Here is a 17,931-nt window from a genome sequence, read left to right as displayed (position 1 = left end):
AATACAAAATCCTTTATTTGTCATTTAATGCTCTTTCATAGCTTGTTCCCTTCCTGTCTTTCTCGTCTTTTAACACATTACTGTCCTCTGCACATTCTTTGATCCAGACACATTGGCCTATTTGCTGTTCCTCACACACAACACTCCATACTAAGGGTCAACATCTGGATCATCTTCCACTTCATTTGAGTATCCTTTCTGACTCTCTGGATCGCAGAGCTTTCTATTTTTTTTGTTTGTTTCTTTCCACCTGTCCCTCTCTCTCCCAAAATCTTCGTGATCTCTACCTTTGAAGAATGGGGTAACCAAAGGTCAACTTCAGAGTATTTCAATTATCTCAATTGCTTCTTTGTATTTTCATTTCAAAACTGAATGGAAAGGGTTGTCCAGAAGGAGATAGCATCAAGTTGCTTATATCAGACACTGTTATTTTCCAAACTCCTGTCCTCTTTAAACTTTGCCCTTAAAAAAGCCTCAGCATCTATTGTCACACCCTAAATGTCATTTTGAGGCTTATTTTCTGAGTTCTGCTGGGGGTCTCTTGAAACTGCACATAAAGAAAGAATTTAGCTTGTAAGAGATCTGGGCAATAGGAATTAGTTTCTAAAGTGGAGATGGAGAGTCCTGAGCCCAGCAAAGGTATTACCTCAAGTGTTACAGAATTCACTTTGTAGGAAATCAGAAGTACCCACTAAAGATGACTTCAGATTTTGATGTTAGAAACCAACCGACTGATTAAGCATTTATCAAGGACTTACACGTACCATGTACTAAGTTCCAAGGACAATAAGAAAGACCAAAACAGTCCTTGTCCTCAAAGGTTGTCCCTTCCTGACTCTGAACACAGCTTCCTCTTTGTCTCATTGGCTTTTTGTTTTGTCTTGTGATATAACTTGTGTTATTTTAATCTTTAATTGTGGATCGATTCCATTTCTTAATCCTTGTTATTAGAAAAATTTTGATGGATAGAGTCTAAGTCATTTGACATTTAGAAAATTTGTATAAGCGAGGGGATGTTATATGATTAGTTAAATGTGACATTATAAAATATCAAAAATCAAGAATTTTAGAGCTGGGGGACCTCACTTTAAAAACTGTAATTGCAAAAGGATTTCGATCTAAAAGGTAACTTAGAAGTTACTTTGTCCAAGTCTCTTATTTTCAGATGAAAAAACAGGGCTCAGAAATTAAGTGTTGTGCCCAAAGTCATAGGTTAAATTACTTATGTACTAGCACCTTGTCTTGATCTTTTTGCCCAAGTGTCTCTGGAACTTCATTCATTCATCTATAAAAGGCTCGGTAGGGGTTTGTGTTGGTCTACCTGTTACCTAGGTTCAATATACTCTACCTTGACTTAGTCCCCATCCCACAAAACAGATCTTCCTCTCAGATCTGGCTATTGCTAACAAATCACTTATCATAATCTGAAGCAGAATAGGTTAATTGGATTAACAAAAGCATGGCAATAGTGGGAAACATCAAGCAAGAGGTAATACACACCCATCACTTTTATAGCATCCCCAAAACATGTCCTTCCTCAACATATAGAGGTCTGACGTATGCATAGAGGCAGTAGAGGTATTTTATGCAGGTATCTTTCACAAAATGACTAGAATAAAATGATCCTTTGGAATTCATTGTCCATCATAGTAAGCTACTCTACTTCTTCAGATCTCTAACTGCCACAGAGTTTCTATGAGTCCACATTGGAAGAACCTAAGAGGAGGCAGCTAGGTGGTGCAGTGGATAGAGCTGAGGCCCTGGGGTCAAGAGGACCTAAGTTCAAATCTGGCCTACTAGCTGTGTGACCCTGGGCAAGTCACTTAACCCCAATTGCCTCACCAAAAAAAAAAAAAAGGAACCTAAGAAAGGATGTTAGTGGGATATGACTTAGGTTCTCCAAGGTCTGGGTCAGTCTCCAGTTTCAGTCATATATACATTTCCTGCTACTGGTTCAAGGGAATTCATCTTATCAATCAATGAATGCCTAATTCTTGTCTCAACAGATGACCAAATACACTTGACTTTCTATTAGCCCTCTTGTATCATATACAGCTCTTTTTCTCCAGTACTCTAAGGTACTGTTATGAAAGTGCTGCCTCAACCTCTCAAACCATGCTCTTCTTAAAGAAGAGATTGTTTAAACTTTTATTTCTCAGCATACTTGCCCTAAGAGACTGAACTTGAATCCACGTGACCCAGGTGGCTTCTCCTTTTACTTTAGTAGCCCATAGGTGAGGAGATGATTTTAAACCAGGTGAGACTAATTTTCCTCGTGACAACTATTTACACCTATCTTCTGACAGATGACCCCTCCTCAAAGAACCTGGTTATAGCATTTGCAGCAGCTTGTCATATCCAACCTGTTCTTTTTTCTGATAAAATACCCAGCTTCCCGAATAGGTCATTATCATGCAGTACCCTCTACCCACATGATTCAGTCTGTCTGCCCTAGACACACTGAGCTTTTGACCATCTGAAGAAGGCTTTCCCTAGGCAGTATTAATTCAGGAGGTGCTAATACCTGCCAGCATTACAGTGGTTGTACACTTCTGCTACTATTTGGTCTCAGTCTGCACACAATGTACAAAATACGAAGCAACAGTGATCAGTAATGTTACAATAGTATATGAGATGTTATGCAGACCAAATTGGCACTTTATTCACCATAGTACAGTGAAAAAATAGTTGTTATTTTCAAGAAGGCTTTCAGTGAGGAACAAGAAAAAAACTTTGAACTATTAAATACAGACTAGAAGAGAAGGGAGAAAAGTGTAATATTTGTCTTTCAAGAAGTTAAAATTAATCACAAGGAAAGCCCACAGAAATAAAATAGCTTCTTTAGGAATTCATGGGCTATTTTTCTTACCTATTACTCCTAAGTCCACAGGACCCAGATTCGACATGTTGTCCCAGCCCCCATCCCATGAGAAACTCTATCTTCTTAAATCAGTTATTGTTAACAAATCATTTAGACTTCTTATTGTAACTGAAAGTAAAACAGTTGAATTGGATTAGGAAAAGCATGACAATCTTGAGAAGCATCACAAGCGCAAGCTCATAGAGGACAAACCCATCACTCTTATTTGGATCCTCAAACCACCTCCTTGACCTTACCTTTCAGGATGGTATATAATCTCTCCCCACAACCCTACCACACCATGAATAGAAGAGTCACTCACAGAAGTGGCCTTATATGAGGCTCATCTCATGCTCTACTGATCAGTCTGGTTAGTAGAACAAGAACAAAGCTCCATCATGTTGCAGGTATACAAGAAGAATTAGGATCTACTCTACCCTGGCAAGATAGAATGTGGCAATGTGGCTTGAAAAGTGCCCCAGCCAAAACAACCACTGCCTTTTTCTTTCTTTTCACCTGTTCTTCCTAGTGTTCTTTTTAAAAAAATAATCCGCTGTTACCTGCATATCCACCCAGACCTCATAGCCTCCAGGCTCTAAGAATCTCAAGAGGAATGGGCATAAAAAACTAAAGTGTTCCTCTTGGCAGGGTCCTAGAACATGTCTCTTCATCATTCAATAAATATTTATTGAACATCTAGTAGCTATGGATACTAAATGAGTATTATAGGTAGAAAGTGCTAGAAATCTCTAGCCCAAATCACAGTTTATTGTCTGGGAAAAGCCAATTTTATTTATTTAAAGTAAAGTTAAATCAATCTTATCAAAAGTGGTTCTTCTCTTGGGAACACTTCTCCACAAAATATTTGTAATAATACTTAATTTAATAAAGATAAATGTAAAGTCCTGAATTTGGATCCAAAATATCAACTTCAGCAATGCATGATGGGAGTGGTGTGCCTAGTTGATCAATGTGTAAAAATGCTCTGGGGCTTTTGGTAAACTACAAGCTGAATATGAGTCACATGTTATATTGGACAAAAAAGCCAGTGTTTTCTCCAAATATGGCTTATCAAGGGCAATGCCTAACAGGATCCCAAACCTTAACTATTTGGGGAAAATTGGATAAATTTTTTATGCCTTTAAGTCAGGAATAATGATATTGAACACAACAAGGCTAAGGGCAAGACCCTGGGGCATTTCAGTAGAATTCTCCCAGTAGTTTGACATTAGCCCATTAATCAACACTCTTAGAACTATTCACATAGTTCCTGAATTGACTTCATATACTATTGTTTAACATGCATTTCTTTGCATTGGTAAGGTAAACTAACTAGTTTTATGAACTCAACACAATGCACACATTCTATCACTAAAGAGTTTATAATTTTCTGATAATTAATTTGGCCAGTGAGGGAATTCCTCTTTGGCGTTTCCTCCTTCTTAATCTGATTAATTGGCAAGGGATTTTCCCTAGAAGTTTTGTCAACTGCCTTACCAGAGTCGCCATAATAAAAATTTAGGTAGATTCCATTAGCCAGGGATCATTACCTTGTGTGATGTTTGGTCTAGAAGTCAGACTAATCCTAAAGTGAAGGTATCTTCAGAAATAAGGAAGCTGCAGCACAAGACAGCTTTGCAGGAACTCTTAAGGATGAAGCACAAGAGACAATATCAGCCTTGATGCAAGACCACTGACTTTACAGTGAATGCTACATGAGCGGTATACTTTCACCAAATAAAATGGGTTGTGTGCTTGTGTGCTGTAGCCCATTGTTGAAGTACTTACTTTACTTTTATACTTTCTTGGGTTTTTTTTAATAAATGTAATTGATTCCTTTTTCTTTCTTTCTTTCTTTCTTTCTTTCTTTCTTTTTCTTTCTTTTTTTTCTTTCTTTCTTTTTCTTTCTTTCTTTTTTTTTTTTTCTTTTTTATATGAAGCAATTGGGGTTAAGTGACTTGCCCAGAGTCACACAGCTAGTGAGTATTATGTGTCTAATGCCAGATTTGAACTCAGGTCCTCCTGACTCCAGGGCTGGTGCTCTATCCACTGTGCCATCTAGCTGCCCCCCTTTTTTTTCTTTATGTGCTTTCCCAAATTCAACTAACTCCCTGAATCAAACCCTCCTTTGTAAAAAAGAAATAGAAGGGAAAAAAATATCTAATACAGAGACTGCCTCTGACAATGCATGCAATTTTCTGCTCTAATACTCACCTCTTTCTCTGCCAAGATGAAGGATGGGTATTTTCATTATCTGCTTTCTGGGATCACTGTTGGTTTTTCCAGGATTTAGCTTACTTTTAGTGAAGTTTCTTTTTCATCACATTGTAGTCATTATGTATTTTGGTTTCGGGGGGTATTTTTTTAGCTGTATTTATTTCATTGACATTGGTACATGCAGATACTCCCACATTTCTCTGAATTTCTCATGTCTCAATTCATAATGAACACAAATATTTTATTATATTTGTATTCCTAAGCTTGGTTAGTCATTCCCCCATTCGATGGACACTCAGTTTCTTTCCAGTCTTTGTTTCTGTTTGAGTTTATTGAGGTATTTGCCAATTCATAAGGTCTTGGGGTCAAAGTACATCTATATATATTATATTATATATGTATTTATGTATGTATATGTATACGTATATATATTACACACACACACACACACACACACACATACACACATATACACAGCTTTCTATTCTTCTTTAATAACTCTAAATTGTTGTCCACAATAGTAGGACTAATCGACAGCTATACTAATAGTGTATTAGTATTCCTGTCTTCCCATATTTTCTCCAAAATTGACTTTTTCTATTTTTGGACATTTTTGATAAATTGTATTGCATGAGGTAAAAGCTTCGAGTTGCTCCAAGTTGTGCATATTTCTCTTATTATTAGTGATTTGGAACTTGTTTTCATAATTTTTTTAGTTCAAAATCCTTCTTTTGAAACCTATGTTCTTAAAGCACTTATCTGTTGGGAATGGACTCATTTATTTGTGTCAATTTTTATCCATCTATCTTAGGTGCCAGTGTTTAGCAGTGATATTTGACATAAAGATTTTCCCATTGGGCAATGTATTTCCCAGATTCTGTCTGCATTGATTTTATTAGTACAAAAATATTTGAGTGTTTGATATGTATCACATAACAATAACTTTTAAACACCACGTGTGACATGTTATTGGTTTATTACAAGTTTACATATATAAATATATGTGTATACAATATGTACATATATATATATATATATATATACATCCATACATGTATACGATCTTTTGGAACCCCTAATAATTGCTTTGAGAAGTCAGTAAGGAGCTTATTCATTACTTTTGAGAATAGAAACCCAAAATATGCAAGGTTTTTTTGAGTGAAGATAACTGAGCAATGATCTGAAACAGACTATGCATGTTAATACCTCTGCCTCGATTCCAAACTCAGGAGGAAGTGGTGAGAGGGGGACCTGCACTGAACAGAGTTTTTAGGCATATTTCATCCTTAGAGAATAACTACATTTCTGTTAGGAATGGAAATGAAAACAAAAATATATTGATAATTTAGGGCAGAGATGTCAAACTGCAAACCTTCCAAGCATTGCCTGAGCCAGATTTGAATGTAACTGGGAAATGTTTGACAAAACATTTTGATAATTTAGGTAGTATTAATTTATGGTTTTCCAAGTCAATATATGGCCTGCAAAGATCCATTTCTATCTGAGTCTGACACCATTGATTTAGGTAAGTGTTTATGATAGAATAGTAATTTGAAGGACATAGTATTACGAGGGTGAATGAAGGCAAATTGGACTTGGGTATGCACGGGCTGAGTGGAATAGGAATGGGGATAGGAATGCAGAAAGAGATAGCCAAGGGGAAAGATCTTTACCTGAAATAAAGCAGGATAATAGGGATCTGGTAAGTAGGATATTGAAAAACAGGCTGAACAGACATACTAACTGTAAGAAGAATGGATTATGAATCTACAAAGTTTAGTTAGTGGATGTGCTTTTAGAAATATCATTTAGAATGTTGGTGAAGAAGAATCATGGTATGATGGCCTGGTCGCACATAAACTGTGTCTTAGGGGATCAAAAAGTTCTGATAATGCTAGATATGCAGCTACTAGTAGAAGAGGATATGAGAATATCTTGCTTGCACGATTTGTGTGTATGGTGATATAATTTCTGTTATTTTATCCTTCCATTGTACATTGAACTTACTGACTTATTCTTGGCATTGCAAGAAGGGTAGTGAAGGGGCATAAGCTAAATAATATTTAGATAGCTTGTGTAACACAGGATATCATAATATGAAAAGAAGCCCATGTTTCTCTCTGGAATCGAAGTCACAAGATGGAAAATTATTCATAATTGCAATCATAACATACCATACAATACAGAGTTTCCTGCCAAGGAAACTTTGATTTCAAAGACCTTACGCAAGTCACATGTAGTCGTGACTTTTTTTTTTTTGCAAGAAGCTCCTGCCAGCCTTCAAACTCAACACAACCCAGGTCAGCTCAGGGATGGAAGGGACTTGATTGGCATAAAATAATTCCTCAGACAAAGGACTGAGTGTATAGCTTCAATGGGAACATTGTGCATCTAGGTCTTTATGAGGAAGGTTGCCCTGGGCTCGTCCAACAGGTGATATCCACATCATGGGTACCACCAAGATTTTCCTGCTCCTTCTCTCAGTGGCCCTGTTGGCCCTGAGCTCAGCTCAAAGAACAGCCAAGGGTAAGTGGGGGAACACTGGGAAACTGTGATAGTATTAGGAGATTTGGGGTTCACCATTCAAGTCAAATGACAGGACTTGGGGCAAGCCATCCTCAATGATTCAGTTACTTTAGTTTTCCTAGAGTTAGATAACTGGGGGAGGTAGTATTACTACTTCTACAAATAAAAACTAGCATTTATATGGTACTTTAAGATTTGCAAAGTCCTTTACATACATGTGATCTTCACAACAACCTTGGGAGGTAGGTGCGATTATAAGAAGACTGAGGCTAAGGTAACTGAGAGGGCTTAACTGACTTGCCTAGGCAGTGTAGTGGGTAAGAGTCCTAGACTTGGAGGTAGGAAAACCTGAGTTCAAATCCTGCATCAGATACATGCTAGTAGTGTGACCCTGAGCAAGTCACTCAGTCTCTGTTTCCCTATTCATTACACTGGAGTCATTGTGTCTTTTGGTTTGGAGGTTCTTCTTGACTTGGTAAAATGGAGATAATAATAGCACCTGCTTTCTAAGGTTATTGCAAGGATCAAATGAGATAGCATATTGTAGCACTTTGCAAACTTTAAAGCACTATGTAAACGCTGGCAATTATTAGTTATTATTTTTGTTGGAAATAACTAGTTAAGTGTCCAAGGCAGTTTAAACTCAAGTTTTCCTGACTCCAAATCTAGTGCTCTATCCATTGTTTTCCATCCTCTGCATACTTCAATTACCTTTCTCTAGCACTGGACATGAGCCTAAACTCAACATCTTCTTTAAGTAACTGCTGTTCTACTATGAACACCTTTGCTTCTGTGTACCAAAATATTGAAATGAAAAACAGACAATTCCATCACTCCTTCAGATACCTAATTACTGAGACAACAAACCTTTGAATATTTATGTGCCCAGATGATTGAATTGTTCACTTTTCCCTCTATTTTGGACATTGGTTAGACACTCTATTCAAATGTCTTCACTGTAGCAGTCTTTTTAGACTTATTTCATATCATTCCTTTTCACATTCTTCATTCAGTGAAATTGGAAGACTAACTATTGCCTGCTCATGACATTTCTTCTCCTGCTTTTGTCCTCATGCCTGACATATGCTTAGTTGTTGGCTATCTTTATAAAATTTCTAGCTTCCCTCAAGGAGAGCTCAGTAGCCGCATAAGGTCTACCCAGATCTCTCAATTGTTAGTTCTTTCTCTCTGTCTCTGTCTCTGTCTCTGTCTCTGTCTCTGTCTCTGTCTCTGTATCTGTCTCTCTCTGTCTCTGTCTCTGTCTCTGTCTCTGTCTCTGTCTCTCTCTCTCTCTCTCTCTCTCTCTCTCTCTCTATGTAATTGTATGTGCTCTTTCTTTGCTTCATATTGGGTTTCCTCCAATGGAATATAAGTTATTTGAGGGACAATTTCATTTTGTCACAGAAAGATGGACATGACTGAGATGACTCAACAGCCACAAAAATCCCCAGTGAGAGGTAACATGGCATACCGAATAGAGGACCAGCCTCAGAGCCAGGAAAATCTCAGCTCAGATTTTGCTCCAATGTAAAGTCACACATTGTTAGTGAATTGAAGTGATGCCTTTGTTATTGTTTTCCTTTATGTTAGACTATTAGGGAGGTCTTGTAAGGACAAATTACCATCCCTTTTTCTGACCCAGGCCTCAGAAAAATAGCTTGCATTAGTTTCCATTATTTGCCTTTTGGGTTCTTATTAGTAGATAAAAAACCTGTGATGGAAACAAAAGAGGTTGAACTCGCATTTCTATTAACTTTGAAGGTTTCATTTAGATATACCAAAGGTTTACTGCATAGGGCATATCAAAGAAATAGGTCACAAATCATTAACAAAATTGTGTTTTCCTAGTTCAGTCATAATGCTTGCATTATGTCCTCCAGGTACCTCTTTTTCAATTGATTCTACCTCCATGGTTATCTCCATTATGCACATAGAATTCAAGAGGTGATAGACTATTTTATATTATTATCACAATAGATATTGTAAGATCTGACTGATCACACTACTGTCTAACTTTCCATCAATTTTGTCTCTATTTGATTCACTTTTCAAAGCTCCAGTATTTAATATGTTATGAAAGTTTCAAAATGGAAGTTAGGAATTCTTTGTTTTATAAGTGGATGTGTAATGTCTGGTCAGGTGGATGCTTGTATTCCTGATAGAGTTCCAATGGGGCTCTTAATCACAGATTGCCCTTATCCACAACTGAAAACTCTTGAGATGCAGAGGACTCTTGCCCTAAAAATCATTCTTTCCTTTTCTTTTTTTCTACCCACAGAAGCCCCAAGCCAGCAACCTGCTGAACCTGAACGTAAGTAGCGTATCTATCTAAACAGTCTTTCTTTCCTTTTCACTTTAGTCCCTTGTTATTGTTATCTTTCATTCTAAACCATTTGACATTTATGCTATTCAAGATCAGTACCCAGGCAAAAAAAAAAAAGAGTAATGATGAACTAAGAATGTGCTCAAATTAAAATCAATTATTCTCTCTTGCCATAACATATGATCTCATTTTTCCAGCAGGGGATTTCCTGGATAAAAATTTCAAGGTCACTTTGATGTCTTCAATGAAATGCTCTCTGTCTCTGTTTGTCCTCTGTCTACATATCTCTCTCTGTTTCCCTGTCTGTCTCTGTCTGTCCTTTGAAAGAAATGTAGTACCAAGAACCAGAAAGGTTAAATGCCTGCCTATTCAAAAGATTTAGCTCTGAAAGGCTAAATAAACAAATGCTGCATCCTTGCCATATTTCATATTTATGCAAAGCCTCTTCACTTCTTCTAAGAATGGACTCATCTGAGGCTTAACCACAAATTAATCACAGCCCTAACTGCAGAGAGTGAGGGCAAGAAGAAATAGAAAGATTGACAAGATATTTCAATCAGTGTCTGTCCCTGGATAAAGGGAGTACATTTGGGTTGATTTCTATTAATTACTTTGTTGCTTTCCTTAATATTAGATAAGTAGTAAATGTAAGTCCAAATTACTGTCACTTTTTCAGACTCTGGACTGGGAAAAATAATTTGGATTAGTTCCCTTATTTGCCTTTTGTGGTCTTCTTCTTAGTAGGTGAAAGATCTGTCAGGGAAGTAAAAAGGGCTCATGCTCATACTTCAACTAACTTTGAAAAATTAATTTAGATAGCCCAATGGCCTGAGGAGGTGCTCGATGCCAAAAATTTGGGCACAGATTTTAGCAAAAACACAATAATTTGTATTGAATAATGTTTTTCTACTTGAGTCACACTGCTTCAGTTATGTTCTCCAGATATATCTTTTTCAGTTCATTCTACTGCCATGGTTATCTCCACTATTTACCTAGAATTTAAAAGTTGATAAACTATCTTATATCATGGTGACACTAGATGTTGTAGGATCCAACTGAACACAACATTTAATGTTCCATTCTTTTTCTCTCTATTTCCTTCATTTCTCACACCTCCTGTATTTAATGTTATGGCAGCTTTGAAAACAATTGGATGAATTCTGAATTATATGACTGGATATGTAACCTCTGGACGAGGGTGCTTCTATTCCTGATAGAATGCCATTTGTACACTTGAATGTAGGTTGCCCTTAAACACAACTGAAAGCTCTTGAAATTCATAGAACTCTTGCCCTAAATATCACTCTTTCCTTTTCTTTATTCTACCCACAGAAGCCTCAAGCCAACAATCTGAGAAACCTGAATGTAACATGTTTATTCTTAAAGTCTTTTTTCCTGTTTTCTTGAGGCCCCTGGACCTTGTCTCTCATTATACACCACATAGTCCTCTATGGTCTTAAAGATAAGTACCCAGAAACAGAGGGTAATCCAGTTAAAATGCCTTAGCACATAGTCTTTTTTCACCAGGGAATGCAGATCACAACTCACAAGACCACTTTGTCATCTTCAATTAAATGCTCTCTGTCTTGGCCCTAATGGTTTGTCTCTATTTCTATGTCTCTTTCTCTCTTTTTCTGTCTCTCCTTCTCTCTCTCTCCTTCTCTGTTTTTCACAGTCCCTCTGTGTCTGGTCTTTCTCTGAATCTGTATCTTTATCTCTCCGTGGCTGTCTCTCTTTTTTTCTGTCTCTCTTTCTCTCTCTCCTCTCTCTCTCTCTCTCTCTCTCTCTCTCTTTCTCTCTCTCTCTCTCTCTCTCTCTCTCTCTCTCTCTCTCTCTCTCTCTCTCTCTCACACACACACACACACACACACACACCCCTTTTCTCTCTATCTCTGTCCCTCCCTTCTACTTTGACCTTCAAAATAGTGAAATTTCAGAAAGCAGAAGAGGAAAAGAGGAAATGTAATATTAGGAACTCAAAAGGACAAATGCCTATTCAAAATATTTCTACCTAAAGCACAAAATTAAGAAATGCTACATCTTGGCCATAATTTCTCCCTTTATGCAAAGCCTCTTCACTTCTTCTAAGGATGGATCCATTTTAGACCTAGCCTCAAGACTACTCACACCACTAACTTCAGGGAAAGAAAACAAGAAGAAATAGGTGGATTGGCAAGATGTTTCTATTCTTTCAGAGGTGTGCTGAGATCAGGTGTAAAATAACAATATGTAATTTTTCTACACATTTTATATTTAGTTCCTTCATTTCTCTTATCTCCTCTACTTACAGTTACAAAAGCACTGAAATGCATAGGATGATTTTGACACTGAATATGAACTTCTGGCCAACTGGATAATTGCACTCTTGATAGAATTTCACTGGGGCCCTCGATTGCATATTGCCCTTATCCAGAACTGAAACCTCTTGAGATTCATAGGACTCATGCCCTAAACATTACTCATCTCTTTTTATTTTTTCTACCCACAGCAGCCCCAAGGCAACAAACTAGGGATAGTGAAGGTAAGTAAAATGTCTATCTGTAAAGAGTCCGTCTTTCCTTTTTCCTTGAGGACCCTAGAACTTATTTCTCATTTTAAACAATTTGGCATTTCCAATCTTAAAGTTCAATACCAGGAAAGAGGTGGTAATAATGAAATAACAGGGTGGTCAGTTTAAAAGGCCTTGTTCTCTCTTGCCATTGCATAGGTCTTATTTTCCCAACTGAAAATTTCCCAGATGAAAAATCCAAAGCCGTTTAATCATCTTTTGCCGTAACACATGTTTGCTTTTTTCTGTTAGCTAATATCCTATGTCAAAGATTTCAAGATCACTTTGTAATATTTGGTGCAATGTTCTTTTAAAGTCTCTGCACTGTTTGTATTTCTCTCACTCTTCCTCTCAGTTTTCTCAGTCCCTCTGTGTCTGGTCTTTCTCTGAATCTATATCTTTATCTCTCTGTCTTTGTCTCACTTTTTCTTGGTTTCTCTCCCTCTCTTTCTGTCTCCCTCCCTCTCTCTCTCTCTCTCTCTCTCTCTCTCTCTCTCTCTCTCTCTCCCCCTCTCTTTCTCTCTTTCACTCATATGGACAGACACACACCCACACACACACACACATTTTCTCTCTATCTCTCTCTCCCCCTTGTACTTTGACCTTTGAAAGAGTGAAATTTGAGAAAGCAAAAGAGGAAAAGAGGGAAATATAAGATTAGGAATTCAAAAGGACAAAGGCGTATTGAAAATATTTGTACCAAAAACATAAAATTAAGAAATTTTACATCCTGGCCATCATTTCCCCCTTTACTCAAAGGGTCTTGAATTCTTCTAAGGAAGGATCCAACTCAGACCTAGCCTCAAGCCTACTCACACCAATATCTTCAAGGACAAAAGACATGAAGAAATAGTCAGTTTGTCAACATGTTTTTATTCCTTAGAGATGTGCTGAGATCAGGCTGAACACGATAATATCTAATTTTTCCACCCATTATATACTTAGGTCCTTCATTTCTCTTATATCTTCTACTTACAGTTATGAAAGCTTTGAAATACATAGGATGATTTTGTGACTGAATATGAACCTCTGGCCAAGTGGATACTTGCATTCTTCAAGAAATTCCACTGAGGCCTTTGATCACATATTACCTTTATGCACAACTGAAACCTCTTGAGATTCACAGGACTCTTGCCCTAAACATTACTCATCTTTTATTTTTTCTAGACCCAGAAGAACCAGAAGAACCACCTGAAGGTAAGTAATATGTCTATCTCTAACCACTCCTTTCTTTCCCCGTTCCTTGAGGACCCTAGACCTTGTCTCTCATTTTAAACCATTTGGCACATCCACTCTTAAAGTTCAGTACCAAGAAAGAGAGTGTAATAATGAACTAAGAGGGTGGTCAGCTTAAAAAGCTTTGTTTTCTCTTGCCATTGCATAGCTCTCATTTTTCCACCAGAGAATTTCCCAGATCAAAAATCCAAAGTTATTTTGTCATCTTTTCCCTTAGCATAGTTTGCATTTTTCCATTGGCTAATATCCTAGATCAAAGATTTCAAGATCACTTTGTAATATTTAATGCAATGTTCTCTTCATGTCTCCCACTGTTGGTATTTCTCTCTCTCTTTCTCTCTGTTTTCACAGTCCCTCTGTGTCTGGTCATTCTCTGAATCTATATCATTATCTCTCTCTCTGTCTCGCGTTTTCTCTATCTTTCTCTCTCCCTCTGTCTCGCTCTCTCTCTCTGTCTCACACACACACGCACACACACACACACAGACACCCATTCACACACATATTTTCTTTGTATCTCTCTCTCTCCCTTGTACTTTGCACTTTGAAAGAGTGAAATTTCAGAAATCAAAAGAGGAAAATAAGGAAATGTAATATTAGTAATTCAAACGGACAAATGCTTATTCAAAATATTTGTACCTAAAACACAAAATTAAGGAATGTTACATCCTATCCATAATTTCCCCCTTTATGCAAAGGCTCTTTGCTTCTTCTAAGGAAGGATCCATCTCAGACCTAGCCTCAAGCCTACTCACACCAATATCTTCAAGGACAGAAGACAAGAAGAAATAGGTAGTTTGGCAAGATATTTCTATTCTTTAGAGATGTGCTGAGATCAGGTTGAACATAATATCTAATTTTTCCACCCATTTTATATTTAGCTCCTTCGTTTCTCTTATATCTTCTACTTACACTTATGAATGCTTTGAAATGTATAGGATGATTTTGTGAGTGAATATGAACCTCTGGCCAAGTGGATACTTGCATTCTTCAAGTAATTCCACTGGGTCCTTCAATCACATATTGACTTTATCCACAATGGAAACCTCTTGAGATTCAGAAGGACTCTTGCCCTAAACGTTACTCATCTTTTTATTTTTTCTACCCCAGGAGACCCAGGCGAACCACCTGAAGGTAAGTAATATGTCTATCTCTAAACACTCCTTTCTTTCCCTGTTCCTTGAAGACCCTAGACCTTGTCTCTCATTTTAAACCATTTGGCGCATCCACTCTTAAAGTTCAGTACCAAGAAAGAGAGGGTAATAATGAACTAAGAGGGTGGTCAGCTTAAAAGGCTTTGTTTTCTCTTGCCATTGCATAGCTCTCATTTTTCCACCAGAGAATTTCCCAGATCAAAAATCCAAAGTTATTTTGTCATCTTTTCCCATAGCATAGTTTGCTTTTTTCCATTGGCTAATATCCTAGATCAAAGATTTCAAGATCACTTTGTAATATTTAATGCAATGTTCTCTTCATGTCTCCACTGTGGTATTTCTCTCTCTCTTTCTCTGTTTTCACAGTCCCTCTGTGTCTGGTCTTCTCTGAATCTATATCTTATCTCTCTCTCTGTCTCGCTTTTCTCTATCTTTCTCTCTCCCTCTGTCTCGCTCTCTCTTCTCACACACACACACACACACACACACACACACACACCCACACATTTTCTTGTATCTCTCTCTCTCCCTTGTACTTTGACCTTTGAAAGAGTGAAATTTCAGAAAGCAAAAGAGGAAAAGAAGGAAATGTAATATTAGTAATTCAAACGGACAAATGCTTATTCAAAATATTTGTACCTAAAACACAAAATTAAGGAATGTTACATCCTATCCATAATTTCCCCCTTTATGCAAAGGCTCTTTGCTTCTTCTAAGGAAGGATCCATCTCAGACCTAGCACAAGCCTACTCACACAAATATCTTCAGGGACAGAAGACAAGAAGAAATAGGTAGTTTGGCAAGATGTTTCAGTTCTTTAGAGATGTGCTGAGATCAAGCTGAACATAATAATACCTAATTTTTCCACCCATTTTATATTTAGCTCCTTCGTTTCTCTTATATCTTCTACTTACACTTATGAATGCTTTGAAGTGTATAGGATGATTTTGTGAGTGAATATGAACTTCTGGCCAAGTGAATACTTGCATTCTTGAAACAATTCCACTGGATCCCTCGATCACATATTACCTTTATCCACAACTGAAATCTCTTGAGATTCACAGGACTCTTGCCCTAAACATTCCTCATCTCTTTTTATTTTTTCTAGGCCCAGGAGACCCAGGCGAACCACCTGAAGGTAAGTAATATGTCTATCTCTAAACACTCCTTTCTTTCCCCTTTCCTTGAGGACCCTAGACCTTGTCTCTCATTTGAAACCATTTGGCACATCCACTCTTAAAGTTCAGTACCAAGAAAGAGAGTGTAATAATGAACTAAGAGGGTGGTCAGCTTAAAAGGCTTTGTTTTCTCTTGCCATTGCATAGCTCTCATTTTTCCACCAGAGAATTTCCCAGATCAAAAATCCAAAATTATTTTGTCATCTTTTCCCAAAGCATAGTTTGCTTTTTTCCATTGCCTAACATCCTACATAAACATTTCAAGATCACATTGTAATATTTACTTCAATGTTCTCTTCCTGTCTCTGCAGTGTGGGTATTTCTCTCTCTCTTTCCCTCTGTTTTCACAGTCCCTCTGTGTCTGGTCTTTCTCTGAATCTATATCTTTATCTCTCTGTCTCTGTCTCACTTTTTCTGTGCCTTTCTCTCACCCTCTGTCTCTCTCTTTCACACAAACACAGACACACAGACACACACACACACACACCTACACACACACACATTTTCTCTGTATCTCTCTCTCCTTGTACTTTCACCTTTGAAACAGTGAAATTTCAGAAAGCAAAAGAGGAAAAGAAGGAAATATAATATTAGCAATTCTAAAGGAGAAACACTTATTCAAAATATTTGTACCTAAAACACCAAATTAAGAAGTGTTATATCCTGGCCATAATTTCCCCCTTTACACAAAGGCTCTTTGCTTCTTCTAAGGAAGGAGCCATCTGAGACCTAGCACAAGCCTACTCAAACCAATCTCTTCAAGGAGAGAAGAGAAGAAGAAATTGGTAGTTTGGAAAGGTGTTTCTATTGTTTACAGATGTGCTGAGATCAGGCTGAACATAATAATATCTAATTTTTCCACCCATTTTATATTTAGCTCCTTCATTTCCTTATATCTTCTACTTACACTTATGAAAGCTTTGAAATGTATGGGATGATTTTCTGAGTGAATATGCACCTCTGACCAAGTGAATACTTGTATTCTTCAAGTAATTCCACTGGGTCCTTTGCTCACATATTACTTTATCCACCTCTGAAACGTCTTGAGATTCAGAAGGACTCTTGCCCTAAACATCACTCATCTTTTTCTTTTTTCTACCCCAGGAGACCCAGGCGAACCACCTGAAGGTAAGCAATATGTCTATTTCTAAACACTCCTTTCTTTCCCCATCCCTTGAGGACCCTAGACCTTGTCTCTCATTTGAAACCATTTGGCACATCCACTCTTAAAGTTCAGTACCAAGAAAGAGAGGGTAATGATGAACTAAGAGGTGGTCAGCTTAAAAGCGTTTGTTTTCTCTTGCCATTGCATAGCTCTCATTTTCCACAGAGAATTTCCCAGATCAAAAATCCAAAGCCATTTTGTCATCTTTTCCCAAAGCATAGTTTGCTTTTTTCCATTGCTAATATCCTAGATCAAACATTTCAAGATCACTTTGTAATATTTAGTGCAATGTTCTCTTCCTGTCTCTGCAGCGTGGGTATTTCTCTCTCTCTTTCTCTCTGTTTTCACAGTCCCTATGTATCTGAAGCTATATCTTTATCTCTCTGTCTCTGTCTTGCTTTTTCTCTGCCTTTCTCTCTCCCTCTGCCTTTCTCTCTTTCACACACAGACACACACACACACACACACACACACACACACACACACACACACACACATTTTCTCTATATCTCTCTCTCTCTCCCTTGTACTTTGACTTTGAAAGAGTGAAATTTCAGAAAGCAAAAGAGGAAAAGAAGGAAATGTAATATTAGCAATTCAAAAGGACAAACGCTTATTCAAAATATTTGTACCTAAAAGACAAAATTAAGAAATTTACATCCTGGCCATAATTTCCCCTTTACACAAAGGCTCTTCGCTTCTTTAAGGAAGGAGCCATCTCAGA

At 37.4% G+C, this 17,931-nt stretch overlaps 1 long non-coding RNA gene across 5 annotated transcripts; it reads left to right on the top strand.

Moving 5' to 3' along the window:
• Positions 1–7,454: 7,454 nt before the first annotated feature.
• Positions 7,455–17,208, top strand: LOC110203815 (uncharacterized). Of its 5 annotated transcripts, none has more exons than XR_013483303.1 (7): positions 7,463–7,603; positions 9,882–9,914; positions 12,415–12,447; positions 13,642–13,671; positions 14,821–14,844; positions 15,979–16,002; positions 17,147–17,208. It is a non-coding gene; the product is annotated as an uncharacterized LOC110203815 (long non-coding RNA). The 5 variants fall into 5 exon arrangements; XR_013483302.1 differs by having other exon boundaries at positions 15,973–16,002; XR_013483305.1 differs by lacking the exon at positions 13,642–13,671 and having other exon boundaries at positions 7,455–7,603; positions 15,973–16,002.
• Positions 17,209–17,931: the final 723 nt, after the last annotated feature.

Source organism: Phascolarctos cinereus, unplaced genomic scaffold (assembly GCF_003287225.1).
Source record: "Phascolarctos cinereus isolate Bilbo 61053 unplaced genomic scaffold, phaCin_HiC Scaffold_7;HRSCAF=346, whole genome shotgun sequence".
Taxonomy (NCBI): domain Eukaryota; kingdom Metazoa; phylum Chordata; class Mammalia; order Diprotodontia; family Phascolarctidae; genus Phascolarctos; species Phascolarctos cinereus.
The sequence above is the reverse complement of the archived record's forward strand: the minus strand, read 5'-3'. Positions and strand labels throughout refer to the sequence as shown.